Below are 22,364 nucleotides of genomic sequence, written 5' to 3' on the forward strand. Positions count from 1 at the left end.
TGTAATCGCTCTTATCAGCTGTGTGCCAAACATAACACACATTCATTTATGCAAAGCCAATGATGTGATAGACTTACAACCTGCTCCAAATTAGCGAAACGCAATTACAATATCATTTATATACATATATAAATACACACATATACTATAGGTGTGATATCTATTATCTGGAAACCTATCATCCAGGAATCTTCAATGTCATTGGCCTTGCTGCCTGTTCTCTGTAATAATGGCAATTAAATGACCCTAAATTGATGCTTTTTTAAAAAAAATAATTAATAGTAGTAGCTCAATCATTTTGTATTATTCAAAGGCAAGTATAATGATGTTTCCTCATTTCAGACTAAGTGATGACAGCAGGGAGTGAAGATTCAGGGAGTCTTATATTTATTAGTCTGTTTCTTATGCAACTTTTTCTTTCCCTCAGTGTAAAGAAAGAAAGAATAAGGGCTTGAGGAAAGAGCTGTGGGAGAGCAGCCTTGACATCTAGAGGCCGATGCATTGGGCTTTCTGTGGGTGTTTCCACCTACTCCTTAGGGTGGGAGCAGGGAGGGTTTCACTTGCCAGAAGGGGATTTCGAACAGCAGTTTCCCATGGCTGACAAAGCTGCTTTTAACCGAGAAGCTTAGTCATTACAGGATGGAATATATGTGACACGGGTGTCTGTGGGTGATTTACAATTTTATAGTGTATGGCAGCCTCCCCCCTCCCGCTGACTGGGTGCGTAGAATGGTACGTGCCAGTGCCGGCTCTCATGCTTCCCTTGCTGGGGTTCCCTGTGTAACTCGATGCATGCTGGTAAGGCTCCCGCTATATTGTCCTCTCTTGTTTATGAAAGCCTCCACCCACTGGCCCACCCTAGATTTAGCAGATCATGTGATCCCGGTAAGTCATTTGCAAGTACAACAGTTCTCTGTGTGCCCCCATTCATTTCCTGAGAACTGCATTGAGTCTCTGTATGTGTGTGAGTGTGTGTGTGTATGTGAGTGAGGGAGAGAGCAAGGCACAGACAGGGGATTCTCTATAAGGCACACGAAACCCTTTGCCACTGTTCTGCAGCTTCTGTTCAGGTCTGTGATTATTCCATTTCTTAACAAAAACATGCATTTCCATCTGATTTACCCCCAGCAAGTCATATACCTGTTTTATTCTTATCTCACATCAACATTGGGGTTTTCTGTACCACTGCTGAATTTTTGTGTGTGGTTATTAAATGGGCAAGTGGAAATATATATATTTATATATATATATATATATATATATATTGTTTGTTGTTAAATTGTGTCATTCCTGTATATTTGATCTCATGGAGAAAGGGACCAATGTGCAATGTAGTAAAGTTGTGCATGAATTCATGATGTCATTTGTGCGCTGTCTCTGTGACGTCTTTCTGCAGGGGTGTCCAACCTGCTGTCTTATTATTACAATATTCCCACTATCCCCTGATAGATGAAGAACCCCCCTCCCTCGCAGGGGCTGATGGAAGTTGTAGTCCAACAACAGCTGCAGGGTAAATACCTGTATAGCTGTCAAATTCATATGAGCTGTAGTAGACGGGTAGGGGCGACAATGCAGTGCTGATAACGTATTTGTTTTGTCAATAATGAATACATTTGAATAATTGTGTTTTTAAGGTAAGGGATCAGTATCTGGGAAGACTGCAAGTGCAGATGACATGCCTGTCATAACCAGTGATTTCCCCCTCTGCCTTCATCATTGTCTGCTGGGTAATGATGTGGAACTGTCACTTGCATCAACATTTGTGGCTCATAAAAGTAGTCAGGGGGCTGGCCTATAACTGCAATTTTTCAATTAAGGTGGACCTAGCTCAAGTTTGCACCCAGGGGTGCGGGGGAGTATGTATGTTGATTTAGCATTGGCGTACCAAATAAACTACAGTCCTTACAGTCCGTCCTTGTTTTACTCTCTGTCAGCAATGAAATCCGAGCCTTCCCCCCCCCCCCGAAAAAAAAGTCTCTCAATTCTGTTCATAAGGAATCAATCTCTGTATGTTGGGGAGTCTGATACACACAAAATATTTGCATTTATTCCAGATATTTTTGCCAGGTGAATATGGTCCTGGGCATCGGCATTTCAATCTCATCCATAAAAGAATGAAAATCGTGTTTTTAATAAGTTTATTAACAAAGAGTTTGAGGATTGAAAATATTTTTCTCTTGTAAAATTTAAGATCCCAACTTAACTGACAATAAGCAAATGAATACATCTTGGCACATAACTGATCTGTGTGTCTGTCTATATGTAATACATGTGGCTGAAGATCAGACACCGAAATGAGTCTGGAAATGACCGCAGAAGGTAGTGAGCTCTTGGTTAGAGCCCTCCCAGATCCCCTTTCTGTGCTTACATCACATGCCATTATTGTTTATGTCTCTAGGAGTCTTCACTGCTCTGGTAACAGTACTTCTAGTTACTGCAGGTACACAATGTAACGAGCTGCTATGTTATATATTTAGCATAACGGTGTAAAAGACAGTGAACATTTTTTGTGAGTAATAGTATCGCATTGTCATGTCTGGTAAGCAGAGACAATTGTTTCTGTATGGTTTATGTATAGTTGTGTATGGCTTTAAACCTTAAAGTAAATTATGAGGGTGGACACGTTTGACTTAATCACATCCCCAAATACAGTGGCTCACTGTTAGCTGCTTACATTCAGCTGGCGAAAGCTGCGTTCCGTTTGAAGCATTAGCACAGGAATCTGTAATCTGGATAAACCGACATTTAGGGTAGCAGTTTGCCTGTTATATCAGCTGAGACTTGTATCAAGGATGGAAATGGTTGTTACATATTTGTTTTGAGTAACGGTCTGCTTAGCACAAATGTCTGTTCCTGTGACTACATTCAGTACTTTCTTGCTGTCATTTGAAAGGAAAGCCCGATTTACAAACCAGGCATGTGCGTTGCTAGACATCTGTCAGTCAGTGGGACGTCACCAAGCTAATCTGCTAGGACTTTTGTGTTTCCTTTTCTTCCCGTGCTTAACACAAGTCATTTCATGTAAATGTGTGTGTGTTTTTATATATATATATATATATATATATATATATATATATATATATATATATATATATATATATATATATATAGTGTGCAGAGCTACCAGGGCCAGCTCTAGGTTAGAGAGGGCATTTGTCCTGGGCCCTCAGCATCACAAGGGCTTGTATATAATGTGATTCAGAAGTGTACATAATCATTGATATTTATATTTAAGCTCAATAATGGTTCTGACGTACAGTAACTTCCAGAAAAAAAGTGTTTTGTTTCTGCGTTTTGTTAATTTGTTACCACTTTCCCAACAGAATGGGGCGGTGTGATCTGCTGACACTTTAAATTAGACAGAACACTAAGAACTGATAAATCAGAAAGAACACTCACTGTGTGATAAAAACATTTCCCTTCTGATTGAGGGGTTTGGTCCAGCTACTGTAAATAAAGGAGATATGACAGACTGTCTGTTTAATAGACTCTGCGTAGCAGCAGTGTTATTTATTTATTAAATTGCTCCTGGGGCAATATATAAAGGAGCAATAATCTATCTCTAACCCCTCAAAAAAAATCTCCATTTTAGTGCCCCTAATGTTTTCTATGTGTTGTAAAATTCTGTACTGTACAAAATTGCTTTGTGTACTGTACTGGAGAAAATGTAGAGTAGGTATTACACTCAGAGTTATAGCCTGCTTTCCTAATCTTAGAGCACATGCTCAGAATGGAAGGCTGTTGTCCTGAGCTGGGGGAGCTTGCTTGGTACTAAGGTCTGTATTATAGCTCTTTCCCCTTTCTCCTGTGTATTATATTACTAGAATATTAAGTTCTTAAATGTCATTTAAAACATTTCATGGTATACAAGTTTTTTTTTTAACAAAGTTTACATTGCCAGGACGTATTTGCTAATGGTAATAACCACACACGCATAGTGTAGATTTTCTTTATTCCTCTATATTTTGTCTCAATATAAAATATGTAAAATTAAATTAAAAAAGGAATTCATTGACCAAATGTAAATTCTCCTTACCCCAATAGCCACAGTCTTTTAAAAAGGGTTGTTCTCCTTTAAAATAACTTTTAGATATAGAGAGTGATATTCTGAGACAATTTGCATTTGGTTTTCACTTTTTTTATGTGTGTTTTTTTAGTTTATGGCTTTTTATTCAGCAGCTCTCCAGTTTGCAAGTTCAGCAAGCTGGTTACTAGGTTCCAAATTGCCCCAGCAAACATGCATTGATTTGAACAAGAGACTGGAATATGAATAAGAGAGGACCTAAATGGAAAGAGGAGTAATAAAAAGTAGCAATAACAATAAAATTGGTGGCCTTTTAGATCATTTGTTTTTAGACAGGTTCAATAAAAGTGAATCCTACTTGAAAGCTAGAAACAGTCAGAAGAAGAAGAAAGCAAATCATTTAAAAATGATAAAATATAAATAATGACAACCAATTGAAAAGTTGCTTAGAATTGGCCATTCTATAACATACTAAAAGTTAACTTAAAGCGATAGTGACACGTTCCTATAAAAATCATAGGAACGTGTCCGAATCACCCGCAATAGTTCCCCGCAAAGCCACCCCCAGCCCTAGAACCTGTGTGCAGCAGACCGGCTGACACTACTAACAGATCTTCCTCGTTGCTTCAGTGACGCTGGGCTGGGAGCGGATTGATCGTTCCATAGGCTAAATTCCTGTTTACATTCATAATCAGCCTATGGAAGAATTGCGCCGCCCCCTGCCCAATGTCACTGAAATGGTTCAAAAGATCATTTAGTTTCGGAGGATCAGGTGAACGCTGGTTTGCAGGGGCTGGGGGCAGCTTTGCGGGAGGCTTTGAGGGGAACTATTCCGGGTGCAGCTTTTACTTGACACTGACACGTTGCTATGATTTTTATAGGAATGTGTCAGTATTGCATTAAAGGTAAACTACCCCTTTAACACAACTTTCTCTATCCACCCATATTCCTCCAGTATGATAAAGATTAATGTTCTTTGGCCATATCGCACTGCAAGGCATTTTTTACTCTTGGCAAAAGATAAAAGATCTAATACTTTGTGTCAGTGGGAACCCTCAATCCTCAGGCTCCAGTTACAGTTTGCCACTTACTGTATACACCCCTGTATGAAATGTTTCTTAAAGGAGAAGGAAAGGCTAAAATTAAGTAAGCTTTATCAGAAAGGTCTATATAAATACACCAGCAAACCCTCAAAGTAATGCTGCTCTGAGTCCTCTGTCAAAAGAAACACTGCATTTCTTTCCTTCTATTGTGTACACATGGACTTCAGTATCATTCCTGTTTTCAGCATAAACCTCCAGGGCTAGGGCTTGGGCATGCTCAGTTTGCTCCACTTTCACCCCCTTTTCCCACCTCCCTTCTGTAATCTGAGCCCAGAGCTATGAGTGAGCAGGGAGAGACTCAGGCAGGAAGTGATGTCACACCAAGATAATATGGCAGCTGCTTCCTAAACAAACAGACAGAGCTTCTAGTGCAGTTTACTCAGGTATGGTAAAGCATTCTACAGAATAAATATAGTGTTATAGCTTGCACTATTGTGGCTAAACTATTGGCAATAAACTGCTTCGGTAGCTTTCCTTCTCCTTTAATGGAAAGAAAATGTATTAAAACCCAAGTTGTAAACAAGAAATTTGCCCTTTAGTTCAATCTTTGTTGGACCCACGTGTCTTGGTTGTCACAGGACTGGGTTTAGCCTATTAAAATATGTTAAATGTTAATGTGATAAAATATAATTATTAATGTAATTTATATTTTTTGTAACATAGGATAAAATAACAGTTTTACCAATATATTGCCACTGATTATGCAGTATTTGGCATGCAAAAAGGAGTAAGTAGGGCAATTATGCACTGGATGAGCAATTATGCACTGGATGGGCAATGCTACATAGGTGTCCTGTTGTTCCATTTTGTTATTTCCCCTAAATAATTTACCTTACTGCCACCCAATTCCTAGTATACCTAATTTGCGTGCAACCAAAAATCCAGAACTGTATAATAATCAAAGGCCGCACAGCAGTAATCCATGGCAGCCAATCAGATACTTGCTTTCAGAATTTTACCTGCAGTAAAACGATCAAAGCTAATTGCTGATTGGTTGCTATGGCTGCTATTGGACAAATCTGAGCAAAGTCAGGAAATGATTCTCACTCTCTAGCACCACCTTTATAAAAGCCAGAGAAAGCATAAACTTCATAATATAGTTATCTTGAAATATTTCCATTTGATAAAACAAAATCTATTTTTCTGTAGCTTTCTGCTTTCCATCATACAAATGCTGCTGTACTGTTCACTAGCCTTTCAAACATAACAAAAACAACATATTTTTTTCTTATGTGTTACGTAATGTAACATTACTACATTGGCTATAGTCCTACATTTTCAATCCTGTAAACCACTCTCAATGATGAAACAATTAATATTATGATAATAGGGCAGTAACTAGTTTTTCAGAGATTGTAATGACTGCCCAGCATATACGCATGCAGCATGGTATTTCTTGTTCACTTGACATCATTAAGGTTTATTTGAACTGTATGAAAAGCAAGTCTGACTAAAGATTTCTGTTGTATGTTTTCCTGTGTAACTGGAGAAACCATTAAATAAGCATAAAAATTGAATAGTAATAGAACTCTTGTGGATTTAGTGATTAATAAACCTGACAAACTCATATTTTATATAATAAAGCTAGAGTTGCATTGCAGTGTATATATTTAACTGTATATCTTTTTTTTTTTAATATATATATATATATATATATATATATATATATATATATATATATATATATATATATATATATATATATAGATAAAATAGAAAAATATCATGGAAATAGTGAAAGCTGTTGTGGGTTGCTGATGACGGCTTAAGTGAATAGCCGAAACGTTGAAATAAAATTTTTTTGGATTTTGCACCTTCAAAAGTCCTGCGAGTGCGGTTCTTGTTGCTTTATCTATGATTGATTATAACCAGCAGCTAGGCAGTAACAATTGTTAGGTGTGCACCAGACTTTGGTCTATATATATATATATATATATATATATATATATATATATATATATATATATATATATATATATATATATATATATATATATATATATATATATATATATATAGATAAAATAGAAAAATATCATGGAAATAGTGAAAGCTGTTGTGGGTTGCTGGGATTTAAAAAAAGGAGGTGCAGATTTTATCTTTGTTATTTGTTATGTTTTTACCGTTAGGGAGCCCCAAGCCTTCTGTCTACATCCCTGAAAAGCACAGTAGTTTATGGAATAAATGTGAATGTTTATGCTTTTCTATTATGTACATCATAGGTATGGAAGCTATCATAGGAGGAATTTTCATTTCTATATTTTGATGTGAATTGTCTCCTGTAATAAGATGCTGTCAAAAGCTAAACTGGACCCCCCTTGACCCCGGGCATAATTTTCAACTGGTCTTCCCTGTCCCCAACCTTCCCCCCTTTCAATAAATACCCACTGTCCCCTAAATACCCACTGTCCCCTACCGATATCATTGTGACCGGCGCCATTGGGCCCCATGGGGGGTGGACTTGCCCCCCTGGTAGTTACACCACTGGATGTCATGCAAGGTCCATAAGACATTAGTATATATACAGTATACATAAAAATCCATAATTGTAAGCAGCACACACATTTTAAAAAGTCACTAATTTATTTTCAAAAAATTAAAAAGATACTGTGTGGATCAAAATGTAATTTTTTCAAAATAAATAAGTGACTTTTAAAATCCTGTGTGCGTGGCTTACAATTATGGATTTGTGAATATGTGACACTGCAGCAGCAGCACCAGGTTTGGAACAAGCTAATGGGTGTGCAATAGACATTGACATCTAGACAATAGATATTGATCCAAGATGCATGAGTGCACACTGGGATTTACTTAAAAATATAATTTTATTTTGTTACATTAAAACAGGCCAATGTTTCGGTCCAAGTCTAGGACCTTTATCAAGACTTGATAAAGGTCCTAGACTTGGACCGAAAAGTTGGCCTGTTTTAATGGGTGTTCTATTGATTCCAGTGGAGTGAAGATCACAAAGGACTTTTTATATATATATATATATAAATATATTCGCAATGTCAAAAGTTATGTCTTTGTATGCACAACTTTTCCTTTGCAAGAATTTAATATAGCTTTTGCAAACCCAGAAACTGTTTAAAAGACCGCTTCCGACAGTGGAAGAAAGTTTGTGAATTTTATAGTTTGCGACAATGCGCAGTGAATGTAATAAAACTTCTTACTGACAAAGTTGTTGTTTGCTCCAAAAGATTATGACACCTTCAAGCACTTCTTAAAAGTGTGCAATTAAAATTTGCAGTGCAATAACAGCTTAATGAAGAATATTACCTTCGAAATGTGAATTTTTAATCTTATTGCTGCAAATTGTTTTTCACTTTGAGACTTTTATTACATTCCCCTACTGGGGTTTAGAAGGGAAGCATAAAGAGCATGTCTGTCCCTCACCACATGTTTGGTTTAACTATAATGTTCATATGGAGTCTTTTTCAGTAGATCAATGGATCTTTACCTATGGTTTGAGACACAAAATTAATACACGGCTTTAAAACCTTGACTTGACGTCACACTAAAGGTTTGCAAACATTCTAAACGAAGCAACCATTTTCAAAAATATATAAGCATGACACATCACCTACTAAGGTAGATATATAGTATGATTTGATACATTATGATAAAAGAAATTCACACTGTGTGTGTTCTGGTTCATGCTTAAAGGGCACCTGTTGGGTAAAATGTTATCCCCAACCAAAGGTGCAGGCTAATAGAGCCCGCATTCCGGTTGGGGATAACTGTAGTTTTTTTTTTTTTTTAAAAAAATGCCCCCCACCAGCGCTACTCTACCCGCACCGGGAGGGAGCTCCCGGTGCAAGCAGCCATGTTGTGTCATTCACATTTTTGACTATTGACTTGACTAAAACTCAGGGACTATTCTTGGTAGGGGCTGATTTTAAAGGGGTTGTTCCTTCCAAACACTTTTTTCATTTCCAATGTTTTCAAACCAGAGATAAAGACTTTTTTCTATTGCTTTCTATTCTCACCTCTTGACTGTTTTTCTTAAATTAATGACTGAGGTTTCGTTTTCCAACTTCTAATGAATCCCTGGAGCAGCTGTGGGATTGGAGATCACTGACTGTAAACTCTCCCTTTAAGCATAATTCCTGAGTTTAAAGGCAACTGTTAGAATTTATAAACTTCTGAGCATCTGCAGAATATTGTTTCAATTAATGTAGCTAATTGTAATCAGAGTATGTGCTTGAATTACTTGGACTCTAGCTAAAAATACCAGCGAGGCAAACTTTAAAGTTTAAACTTTAGCTTTAAAGGGGTGGTTCAACTTTAAGTTAGCTTTTAGTATGTTACGGAGTGGCCAATTCTAAGCAACTTTTCAATTATCATTATTTATTTTGTATAGTTTTTGAATTATTTGCCTTCTTCTTCTCTTTCCAGCTTTCAAATGGGGGTCACTGGCTCCATCTAAAAACAAATGCTTTGTAAGGCTACAAATGTATTGTTATTGCTACGTTTTATTACTTATCTTTCTATGCATGCCCTCTCCTGTTCATATTACAATCTCTTATAGAAATCAATGCATGGTTGCTAGGGTAATTTGGCAACCAGAATGCAAAAATTGGAAACTGGAGAGATGCTGAATTAAAAAGCTAAAAAAAAAAAAAAATTAAAACCCAATGCAAATAGACTCAGAATATCACTCTTTATATCATACTAAAAGTTAACTCAAAGGTGAACAACCCCTTTAAAAAAAATAATTATATAATTATAAAAAATAGAAAGCAATTGAAATTAAATGTCTACTGAACTGATTAAAATGCTTGGAAAATGAGCAAACTGCTTCAAAATATGTATTAACTAATTTATACATTTTTAACATTGTAGCAAATTGACACCCTCTCTTTATTATTTGCTCTTAGGAAACATAAGAGGTTGGAAAATGAAACATTAAACTTTCATTTCACTTTTTCAAAAAAAAAAAAAAAATGTATCAACTAATGAATCAATTTTTAACATTGTAGCATATTGGCACCCTCTCTTTATCATATGCTCTTGGGAAACATGAGAGGTTTTAAAATGAAACATTAAACTTTCATTTTTAGAAAAAAAAATAACCTGAAAACCCCTGTTGCTGTAGGAGGCCTGGACTGACATAATAGTCCAGTTAGAGGACTGCAAAGGAGGTGGGACTTGTAGGAATAGACAGAGCTTGGGTAAGTCATGGGTATGTTTGAACATATCAGGCCAGCTCTGAATTTATTCACTGCGATTTGTAGGTCAAGTCTGCTTATTTCCAGGGTCAGACTGGGCAAGTGGGGAAAAACCCAGCGGCCCCCGCTGACCCAAACCCACTCCACCTGCTGAAAACTGTGTGCTCTGTTGCTCCCCCTGCCTCTCATCTCGGCCCCAGGGAGAAAGTTTAAGGTATACGGTGTGAGGAAGGGGGAGTAGGGTGGACAGAAGGTGACACTAATGACGAAACTGCTTATAACTGTGTAAGCACTATTTTGTTAATACTCTTATTATGGTTCCTGTCTCCTGCCTGCCCTGGTCCTGTTCCTTTCCTTATTGATTTCTGGCTTTTACACCAGGAAAGACCTGGCAGCACCTGAGTAGCTGAGGGCCAGGCCCAAAGCTTAGACTGGAGTCCGGTTACTCTCCTGGGGTTGGGGATTGCCCCACATGACAGGTCTGATATAAATTTTGAACTGGAATATTAATTATAATTATTAATCTTGCCACATTATTTATAACTGTGTTAATCTCTTAAATATTAATGTACCTTGTGTCATTATTCTCATGTGTAGAAAAGGTATTTTCCACTTTTCTAAGATCAAAAGAAAGCATAAATATCTTATAGTGCCTCTGTAATTCAGATTTAATAAGTGCCTGTTTAATTTTAAAACAAAGATATTTTTTAGAACAAGCTGTTTTTTCCATCTCAGGTCTATTTAATTGTTCTCGGTATAGCCAACATTTCTAATGAATTGTTATAGCTTTCCTAATTTAGCTCATCTTAGCTTTGCATTTAGAGAAGTAGAGGTGATTTTTGTGGTTTTGTACTGATACTATCTAATGAGTCTGTGAGATAAAATTATGGCTCTGCATGCTTCAGTTGCATAATGCTAGCCCCTAATACTGTTTCATTGTAAATTTATATATATATTTAATACACTGGCATCTAAATTAGCCAATGCAGTTGGGTATGGGTCACTTGGACCAGTTCACACAAGCAGAAATAGGCTGACAATATCTGCTGTGTGTAGCCAGCTTTAGAGGGATCAGAGTCTATGATCAGACATATTCATTCCTAATAAGAAAAACATGTTTTTGCCCAAGTTTTTTTCATAGAAATCCCTATAGTCCAATGCTTAATCTTCAGCATAGGTTGAGTATAGTCTCATCAGATTTGAGCTGCAGCTACGAGCAGCTGTCTATTTAAAAGACAATTAAAGTTTTTACATTTAATTATGTTTATATTGCTTATTAAGAAACACCAGCCCTAGAAAAGAAAAGAAAGAAAAACCAGAGGATAAGGAAAGAAGTATATTCTTGCTCCAAAGAATGGAAATAAGAAATCTTTTTGTACATAAAAATTTTTTTTTTAACAAAAAAAAACATTAGAACAAAACTTAGTTCTCCTTTTAATTAGCCATCATTTGCTTTACATACGGAAGACATAAGAAAATGGCATAGAAGGCAGTTTCTCTACCCACAAACGTCATTGACTCTTCCCACTGAGTATGAACCAAACTGCTTGTCATTCCTATTGTTAATAGTTATTGCCCTGAAATTGCTGCAATGCCTGTTCTTGGGCTGAGGGCTGCCTGTAATTTAAGGAGGACAGCACAGGAGCTTTGGAACCTAGGCATCATTAGGGATTCTTTAATCATATGGTTGTTTATTGTATCCACTTTCCTTGTATACACAAATCATCAGGCTGCTGTGATATCATAGATTACAGACCATTAACTTTTGGACTCATTTGCCATTAAGACTGAGCTAAAATCACAAGGGTGGAAATTGCACATACACATGTGGAAAAGTGACTACAAGTAATTAAAAAATGAAAACAGCTTTCTCTTTAAATGAACAGTGCACATTAAAGGAGAAGGAAAGGCTAAAATTAAGTAAGCTTTATCAGAAAGGTCTATCTAAATACACCAGTAAATCCTCAAAGTAATGCTGCTCTAAATCCTCTGTCAAAAGAAACAGAATTTCTTTCTTTCTGTTCTGTATACATGGGATTCTGAATCAGACTCAGACTTCCTGCCTTCATCTTAAACCTCCAGGGCACTGGCTTGAGCATGCTCAGTTTGCTCCTCTCTCCCTCCCTTTTGCCCTTCCATGCTGTAATCTGAGCCCAAAACTATGAATGAGCAGGGAGAGACTCAGGCAGGAAGTGACATCACACAAGATTATATGGCAGCTGCGATCCTAAACAAACAAAGCTTCTAGAGCTGTTTACTCAGGTTTAGTAAAGCATTCTGAAGAATAAATAGAGTGTTATAGCTTGCACTATTGTGGCTAATCTATTTGCAATAAACTGCTTTGGTAGCTTTCCTTCTCCTTTTAATGGTGTGCCGGATGGGTGGGCGGATTCGGGCTGAAAAATAACTCAGTGGAGTCAAGTCCTGCCCCATTGGACTTGGCCACAGCATCATTGTATTATCTGCCCTGCCTCCTTACCCATTTGTGATGATGGAGGATTGTGTGGGGTTAGCACTGATTAGCATCATTAATGCACATTGTTTTCAATCACTGTCGGATAGAATAAATTAAATCTTTAAAGAACATTTGCTACATTAAAATCAACATGTTGGAGATAGGATATATCTGTGAGACAAGTACCTGTAGGCAATTTAGAATACCTACAATAATGCCATTCATACATAATAGGTGTCCCTGAATTGATGTGCAACTCTCACAGGTATATTGAGCCTACTTGCATTGTTAAGAAGAGATTATGAGATAATTTCAAGTTGTAATATTTTTTTGAATACTTTTCTTTTATACCTTTAGGAATTGTGCTGCTATAGCTTAGAATAGATAGTAGAAACTGACATAAAGGAGCGACAAAATAATTCTTTACTCTATGATGGATAACAGAACAGGAACAAAACCAAAAATAATTAATCCCCCGATTCTGCTGATAATCGAAGTGGCAGAATAAATGAATTTAATGAATAGGGCTTGTGCTCAACATACTTTTTGCCTTTTGTTTTCATGAACACATAATATATGGTTTTTGTTATTTTATGCACTAAATAGGGCAAAATCTGAAATTGAAAGGAAAGTTTCACTCTAAGGCTGGAACTACACGGTGCGTGTCCTTCCGATTCGACGCGATGAGAGGAAGCACAGGCCTCACGTTGGATGCACCGAATCTAATGTAAGTAATACAAATGTTGCATTTACGAACTGATTGCATCCGACACATCGGATGAAGACGTAACGTACAGCGGTCGCAGTTTGTAGATGCGACATTTGTATTACTTACATTAGATTCTGCTCCGCTGACGTGACCCCGGCGCTTCTTCTCATCGCGTCGGATCGGAAGGACATGCACTTTGTAGTTCCAAAACAAGTTAGCAGTCCACTGAGATGCCCTCTGTAGATACAAATACCACCTTAATCCCAGCTGCAGCCTGTTCAGCTTTCTGATTAAGAACAGTTCATTATACAAGGAAGCAAAATGTCACTTTAATTTTGCTTTCAGAATTTGTATGTATGTATTTATATTTTTATTTGTAAAGCGCTCCTCGAGGGGCGAGCACTCTACAGCAAAACAATAAATTAGTAGTAACAAACAAGGGGTCATTGGAATAAAAAGTAACTAAGTGCATTATTAGAAATACAATTCACATAAATATAAAAAATATAATTACAATACAGATAAAGTGCTCAGTGTCAAGGAAACAAAAGGCTAGAGGACCCTACCCCGTAGGGCTTACAGTCTAAATGGGAGGGTAACATACAGAAACAATTCAGAGGGGTAATAAGGTGCTGTGGGTTACAGTTTGTTACACCCTTGTATAAGTGCCAGTTAAGTTTGCCCTGTTTAGTGCAAGAAATAAAAACTGGACATATGCCTTAATTAAAATAATAGGCAAAACACAAGACCGATGCAACGGGGGGAGTAAACATCCCTTTAAAATATGACAGAAAATGCACTAGTTTCTGAGCTGCCATGTACTATAAAACCAAAATGTGTATAATTTCTAGCTTCATTTTTTGGTAGGCTTTAGTTTTAAAGGAATTGTTCAGTATAAAAATAAAAACTGGGTATATATATATATATATATATATATATATATATATATATACCATATACCAACGTTTCAGTTCCTCACAGGAACTTTCATCACTCCCTGATGAAAGTTCCTGTGAGGAACTGAAACGTTGGTTCAGTCCAATAAACCTCCTTTTTATCTTCAAAACGTTTGTGTTGCTGTAACTTCTTGGTGTGCCCTCATCCTGCATTGCTTATCGAATTTTTTCCAGACTGGCACCCAAGTTTTTATTTTGCTTAGGGTGTGCGTCCCTTACTCACTCTCTCTCTCTCTCTCTCTCTCTCTCTCTCTCTCTCTCTCTCTCTCTCTCTCTCTCTCTCTCTCTCCAAAATAAAAATGCAGAAAACAATTACTATTTATTATGCATTAACTGGATTTTATATTTTAAATGCGTTGATATTTAAAACTAGAATAGCTTGGCATACAAGCCTTTGCTTGGTTCAGAAAAGCATCAGCGGTTTTCTCAGGCTGCAAGAGGAATAGCAGAAGCCAGCAAGCAACAATGTTGTTTTATCATGTCTGATTACTTTCTACTTTTGACCTAAGATCTAAAAGATTATTTTCTTGTGCCCAATCCACACAGTCCACCCGATAAATTATATTCAGTCAGTTCAGGTTAAGGTTCTCCTTAACCTTTTTTGCTATTTCTTACTCAAAATGAGGGGATGGTATAAATACAGTTTTTGTATATAAATATTAGCATTGTTATTATAGTACAGTTTATATATATATATATATATATATATATATATATATATATATATATATATATATATATATATATATATATATATATAAATAAATAAATAGGGGTAATTTAGGAATGCATGGTAAGGAAATGAGTGATGATTATAATAGATGCCCTTGAGTATTAAGTGTTGTTTTGGGCCCCAGTCCTGAAGAAGCATATTAATGAGGCGCAGTGCTGTGCAACTAAACTGTTAAAACAGGACAATTAAAGTATGCTAAAAGACTCAGAATCGGTTTGTTTTCTTTCTACAAAAGGCACTTTAACAGGGGCATAGTTACTCTTTACATACAAATTAGAGAATATTGTAGACAAATAGTAGGGGAATTTTTTCACGTGCAAATAAAAAAAAAAAGAGGACATTACTTTTTAATTTATTGTGATGTTGAGGAATACCCTGCTAGGTGGCAGTTTTTGTTGATGCCTTTAAGAGTGACTTAAACTTAAGGCATAATATCCAAAGTGACAGTCATTTCGAGATCTACAGTTGGAGGCCGATTTATCATAATTCAAGATTATGGGAGAAAAACACAAGCGTAAAAAAAAATAAACCCACAAAAAAAAAAGCAACTTTTCATGTTATTTCATTTGAATTCTACTTTAATTAAGAAAAACCTTGAGCCAAATAGTCCAGTTCGAATTTTTTTCACCGTAAAAAGTTGCAAGCCAGTGAGAATCATATTGTTTGATTCAATGAGGCTCAAAATATTTCCACTGACTTCAATAGAACTTTGTCAGCTTTTACTTGCTGCGTTTTTAATGGCAACTTTTTGCATTTTCTTTCTTAAATAAATCCTGACTTTTGAGGTTTCCAAAAAACGTGTGAGTATTCGCTTTGTGTTTTTTCTCTTAATTTTTTACTAGTAATGGAAAAAGTCAACTCGATTTTTGATAAATAAACCCCTTATTGTAATATTGCATCTGTAAATATGTATATATCTGAGTGTATCAATAGGTTTGTATATTTATGTATATGCCGCCCAACCGCATTAAAGTCAGTTGCGCATGAGCAATTTCAAATATTCAAGATGTGCATATATACGCGCACGTATATGGGGAGGGGGACACGGATGCAGAGGGGGAAGTAGAAGCTAAGAGGGAGGGGGAAGCAGAAGGGGAGGCCGACGGGGAGGGAAGAGAGATGCTGAGGGGGAGGGAGCAGCGGAGGGGGAAGCAGAAGCTGATGGGGAAGCCGAAGGGGAGGGAGAAGGGGAAGCAAAAGCTCATGGGGAGGCGGATGGGTGGGGAGAGAGACGCTGAGGGAGACGCAGACGGGGAGGGGAGGGAGACACTGAGAGAGACGCGGAGGGGGAAGCAGAGGGGGAAGTAGAAGCTGATGGGGAAGCAGAAGGGGAGACGGAGAGGGGAGAAAGACGAGGAGGGAGACGCAGAAGTGGAGGCGGACGGGGAGGGGAGAGAGACGCTGAGGGAGACTCAGAGGGCGAAGCAGAAGCTGATGGGGAAGCAGAAGGGGAGGCGGATGGAGAGGGGAGAGAGATGCTGAGGGGGAAGGGGAGAGAGACGCGGAGGGGGAAGCAGAAGGGGAGGGGGACGCGGACAGAGCCGGGGAGATGAGCAGAGACGGCCTAGGGGCTCCCCATTTGTAAAACCGGGCCTGAATAGAGAAAAAGAAGCCCACTGTCAAGGAAGATACATTGCAGAGTAACATAGGGAAAGCAGAGAGAAGTTGTGAAGTACAGGACTCCAGGGGAGACAAACCAGACTTAGGAAGACATAATGCAGAAAGGAATAATGCATACCAGGTACTAAAGCCTTTGGATGTGCAGCCTTTATGTATAGCCCAGTAAATATTTAGATGATTCTTTAAGATGCCTTTTATAATTTAAAAAGAGAACAAACAGATATCAACTCAAAGCAGTGACAGAGGCTCTAGAGTTAGACATTGTCTCAAGTTTATAAAGAGCAATATGAAATGCAGTGTTTGTGCCACACTCAAGCAGCTGTGTCTGAAAACCAGACCTGCATGGTTTAATAGGAAAAAGGAGTGGCATTTTAGAACATTAAATATTTAGAAAATGTATAACTGACATGGCATGCTCACTTATTTCAAACTCTGAGCAATTGTTTAAAACTGTACATCCTCTGAATGCCTCCCTTGGATTAAGACACACGACAATAGGAAGAATTCCAATGAAAATATTAAAATATGATGTAAAACTATCCCAAACATATACTACTGCTGTAATCGTTAACTCGCTTTCATATTTTTATCACAATAAAACATAGTATCATTCAAACCCTTTAACTCCGGTATCAAAGGGAAAAAGAAATGTACATTTGGAGGCAAGTTTATCAAGGGTCGAATTTCAAATTCATGTGAGTTTTTTTTAAACTTCCTTAAATTCGAATATAATTGAAATTCGACTGGGGGGTTATTTAAGAAAAAAATTGAATATCTTAAACTCTGACAAACTCGACCAAACTCGATTTCGAGTTTTTTCTCTAAAAAAACCTTGAATGTCAGGAAGGCTACAAACATCTCCAAATTGGTCACTGGACCTCTCCCATCGACTTATACATGAATTTGGCAGGTTATAGGTGGCGAACAGTCAAATTTGTATTCGTAAAGGGCCAGAGTATGATAAATGTTGAAAATCTCATTTGATTTTTTCAAAAAACTTGTCAAGTTTGGATAATTCCCTAGTTGAATTTGACAGTTTTGACGATAAAAAAAAATCGACCCTTGATAAATCTGCCCCTTTGTATCAATATTTATTTTCCCCTTGAGCTCAGATTTAAAACACATGTAGGTTGTTTACTCTATGCTAGTAATGAGTTCATAACCAAAAATATTTGAAATCATTTTCTCTCTTTCTTTCTTTCTTTCTTTCTTTCTTTCTTTCTTTCTTTCTTTCTTTCTTTCTTTCTTTCTTTCTTCCTCTACTTTTGTATTTAGCAGAAACCAATGTAATTGTTAAAAATCTTATGTTGCCGGGCTGCATAACTGTGGTATACTTGAGCACTTTCAGTTCCTGGTCGAGTGCAGACTCTCTCTTTGAGAGCAGAGACAGGGGTAATGTTACAGGTTCTTACCTACTGGTACAACCAATTACCCACCCTCAGATAGGGCCACCTTGGTCAACATTTGACAAGATCATATAAATGTTCCCAAACTGTAGCCTGTTTTTATTCTTTTCTTATTAGTTTTAGCCAGCTGTTATATCATTAGTTGATTAAGCTGATATGGACAGTGTATTTATTTTCTTTGTTTGGGTATCAGTATGTATCTCTGTTTCAGGATATAAGAGAAATAATACAACAGTAAGTTAGTAAGGAGAGAAAGTGAGAAGATCTGCCCTATCCTATTTCCTGCTGCTATTCTTCAGAGGGTATACATTTCGCTTTCTCCTTTGTATCCAACCACTGGAAAGAGATCTATTTTTAGGCAGGCCGACTTGCTTACTGAAGTGTGGCTGCCTTCTTTTTTCCTCTTAACCTATTATAGTTATTTTACTGATACTATGTTATACTATGCTTTATTTTGCTAACATTGCTTGGAGATGTGATGTAAGGAGTATTATACAGCAGTATTATACATTTTGGATAGTTCTATATCATTTTCATTGAAATTCATTCTCTTTTTCATATCCAAGGGATGCATTTAGAGGATGCAGAGATTTGAACCGTTTTCTCACAGTTCTTGTGGCTTATGTTTACAAAAATGCCCCTGGCAGGTTTTAGGTATTTAATTATCCAATCTAACTCTAGTGAAATCCAATGTATACTACATAGAATCAGCTTTCTTGTTCCACAGGTGCATGTTGGTCTGAAGATAAACACCGTAAAATATTTTAATTGATGACAATGATACCCAAAGTTTAAAATATATTTGTGAAAACTCTTTCTTAATCATTACATGAGTTATTTTTGGGCAGGTAGGCAGGTCAGTGATTGGTGCATGACTGTATGTGGTGCACACTAATTGGAACTGACTACTTACAGACAGGGCCACAGCAACAAACAGACATTTTTCTGACTGTTAGGACAACATTTTTATGTAAAATCTGGGAAACCATGATGTAAAATCAGGGAATAGCACCCATTGAAATGCATTATCAATGTAAAATGCAGCCAGACTTAAAATCAGGGTATGCAAAATTGAGGTTTCACTACAATACAGACATATGCTGCAGCAAGTCACAAAGAATATACATCATTCACATTTATACATCATTGGTCACTCCATCAGAGCAGCTTAAAATCTAAGGTCCTCTGTCACATATACAAACAATATGGTCAGTTGGTCAGTTTCATATGGAGCCAGTTAATCTGCCTATGTGTTTTTGGAGTATGGGAGGAAACCTATGCAAGCACAGGTAAAACATAAGAATCATCTGTGCCAGTCTGGAATCTAACCTAGGTTTTGGTTGTTGCAAGGCCAGGGTATAACTTCAGGGGCCTGGGCCTCCTGCAACTACCAGGCCTGGCTGTGGGGTCTGCTTCATGGGTTATTACATCTGTGCAAGGCTAACAACCATGGCACTGTATTGCCCATGTGACAAAATCAACAAATGTGCAGAGCTTTGTCCAAATGGTGGGTGAAATATCGCTGAAATGATCAACCACCCGCCCAGGCCAGTGGCAATGACTTGGTCGGCCTGTTTAAAGGAGAACTAAACCCTAAAAATAAATAGCGCTAAAAATGCCATATTTTATATACACTGAACTTATTGCACCAGCCTAAAGTGTCAGCTTCTCAAAAGCAGCAATGACCCAGGACTTCAAACTTGTCACAGTAGGTCACCATCTTGGAAAGTGTCTGCGACACTCGCATGCTCAGTGGGCTCGCATGCTCAGCTGTTGAGAAGCTAAGCTTAGGGGTCGTTGCAAATTATCCAGCAGAAAATGAGGTTTATCTGTAATATAAGCTGATGCTACAAGGCTGATTATTGATGCTACAAGGCTGATTATTAAATTCTCATGCTTTCTCATGCTAGTTGCACTGGTTTCTGTGCTGATGTAGTAATTATCTGTATCAATTACTAATGAGCATTATATTGTGACATTTATATTCAATGTGTGATGTATATTTTGAGCTGATCGCTTAGCTCAGCAACTGATTGCAGCTCAGAGCATGTGCAGTGAATCAGCAGAAAAGAAAATGGGGAGCTACTGGGGCATCTTTGGTGGCACAGAGTTTTACTGCTAAAGGGCTGTGGTTGCCTGGGGCTGGTACAGAAGCCTAAAACATAATGTACAACATTTCTAGCCTACTTCTTTAGTTTAACTTTCCTTGTCCTTTAAATCCATAAGGAGATCCTTGCACAGTGGCCAATTTCTATATAGGATACTAGACGACTGATCCAATCATAAATGAAATCAAATGAAGTAAGCAATGTGGCTTAATATATACTGTCTTTAAAGGAAAACTATACTCCCAAAATGAACACTCAAGCAACAGATAGTACATATCTTATTAAGTGGCATATTAAAGAATCTTACCAAACTGGAATATATATTTAAGTAAATGTTGCCCTTTTACATCTCTTGTCTTGAGCCACCATTTTGTGATGGTCTCTGTGCTGCCTCAGAGATCACCTGACCACCTGACCAGAAATGCTACAACTCTAACTGTAACAGGAAGAAGTGTGGAAGCAAAAGACACAACTCTGTCTGTTAATTGGCTCATGTGACCTAACATGTATGGTTTGTTGGTATGTTTGTAAGTACAGTGAATCCTACAATCCCAGGGGGCGGCCCTTATTTTTTAAAATGGCAATTTTCTATTTATGATTACCCAATGGCACATACAACTAGAAAAGTATATTATTATGAAAATGGTTTATTTACATGAAACAGGGTTTTACATATGAGCTGTTTTATGCAATATCTTTCTATAGAGACCTACATTGTTTGGGGGGTATAGTTTTCCTTTAATGTATACAATGATGTTATATGTACCCAATATTCATAAATAGTAATGAATAAAACATCTGTCCAGGTAAAATTAATATATATATAAGCTGCTATTTAAAAAGTCTCTTAAAATGAAATAGTACCTTATACGTGACGGTAATGCAAATTACCAAAAGATTTCTTTTTATATACACTAAGGTCCCCCAGCATTCTGGATAATAAATCATATACCTGTGTTTGTATATAATACAATAATTTAAAAAACATACATACTGTGTGTGTGTGTGTGTGTGTGTATATATGTATATATATATATATATATATATATATATATATATGTATATATATATGTATGTGTATATATATATATATATATATATATATATATATATATATATATATATATATATATATATATATATATATATATATATATAAAATATCAAAACAGGGGGGTTGTGGGAGCACTCTAAAGGCTTTAAAGTATATATATAAGTATAATAAATGCTGTTGCATATGTACCCAAAACAGGGGTTATTTTGTTACAAAGTTATGATCATAAAATTGATAAGCCACCATACCACGTCAAGGTAAACCCCGAATGGCGGTCCCTTACTTGTTTTATTTTTTATGTGCATTCTAGCATTACCTGTAATCAATGTCCGTTGAACGCTGTTTTTTCACTGAGGGCTAAATCCTCCCCAGCCAGCAATCAGGCTTTTAAAGGAGAGATATTCCCAAAACAAACACCCAATTTTAAAAGCATAGGATCACCACTAGTTTAAAGGGGGGGGGGGTATGGGGTGCTACAACCACTGAAGCTATGCCACAGCTTCCAGCTAAGTATAAAATATCAAAATAGGGGGGTTTACCTTGACGTGGTATGGTGGCTTATCAATTTTATGATCATAATTTTGTAACAAAATAACCCCTGTTTTGGGTACATATGCAACAGCATTTATTATACTTATATATATGTAACACCTATTTGGGCTGCATAGCACACAAATAGTTAAACTGTCCAGCTAGCAGTAGAAGCATGGGTTACACGCGACTTCACACAACAGGGTCAGGGCCTTCGCCATGTGGAAGAGTTCCCTCTATGGTGTAGTGCAACTACATCCCCCCAGGCTACTGTGCATACAACAAAAGATGGGCGCCAGGAGGTTCTTGCAGTAAAACAGAAAACGGTTTATTAACTATGCACGAGGCAAGTGACCACAGGTTTAGTACTCACACAGGAGCTGAGGCAATAGCACATATCTCACACAGAGCTGCAGGCATTAGGCATTTCTCACAGAGGAAAGGTCTCCATTAGGCATTTGCAGTATTCACACATTCCCTCCTGGAAGTTGTCA

At 37.2% G+C, this 22,364-nt stretch overlaps 1 protein-coding gene across 3 annotated transcripts in view; it reads left to right on the forward strand.

Moving 5' to 3' along the window:
• Positions 1–576: 576 nt before the first annotated feature.
• Positions 577–22,364, forward strand: part of klf12.L (Kruppel-like factor 12 L homeolog) — a 129,635-nt gene continuing 107,847 nt past the window's right edge. For 2 of the 3 annotated variants that reach the window (XM_041582450.1, XM_018247283.2), the window contains exon 1: positions 907–1,070. The gene's annotated coding sequence lies outside the window, so the exon portion shown is untranslated. Of the gene's footprint in view, positions 886–906; positions 1,071–22,364 lie in introns of those variants that run through there. The other variant, XM_018247285.2, reaches the window with a different exon arrangement.

The sequence above is a fragment of the Xenopus laevis genome, chromosome 2L (assembly GCF_017654675.1).
Source record: "Xenopus laevis strain J_2021 chromosome 2L, Xenopus_laevis_v10.1, whole genome shotgun sequence".
Taxonomy (NCBI): domain Eukaryota; kingdom Metazoa; phylum Chordata; class Amphibia; order Anura; family Pipidae; genus Xenopus; species Xenopus laevis.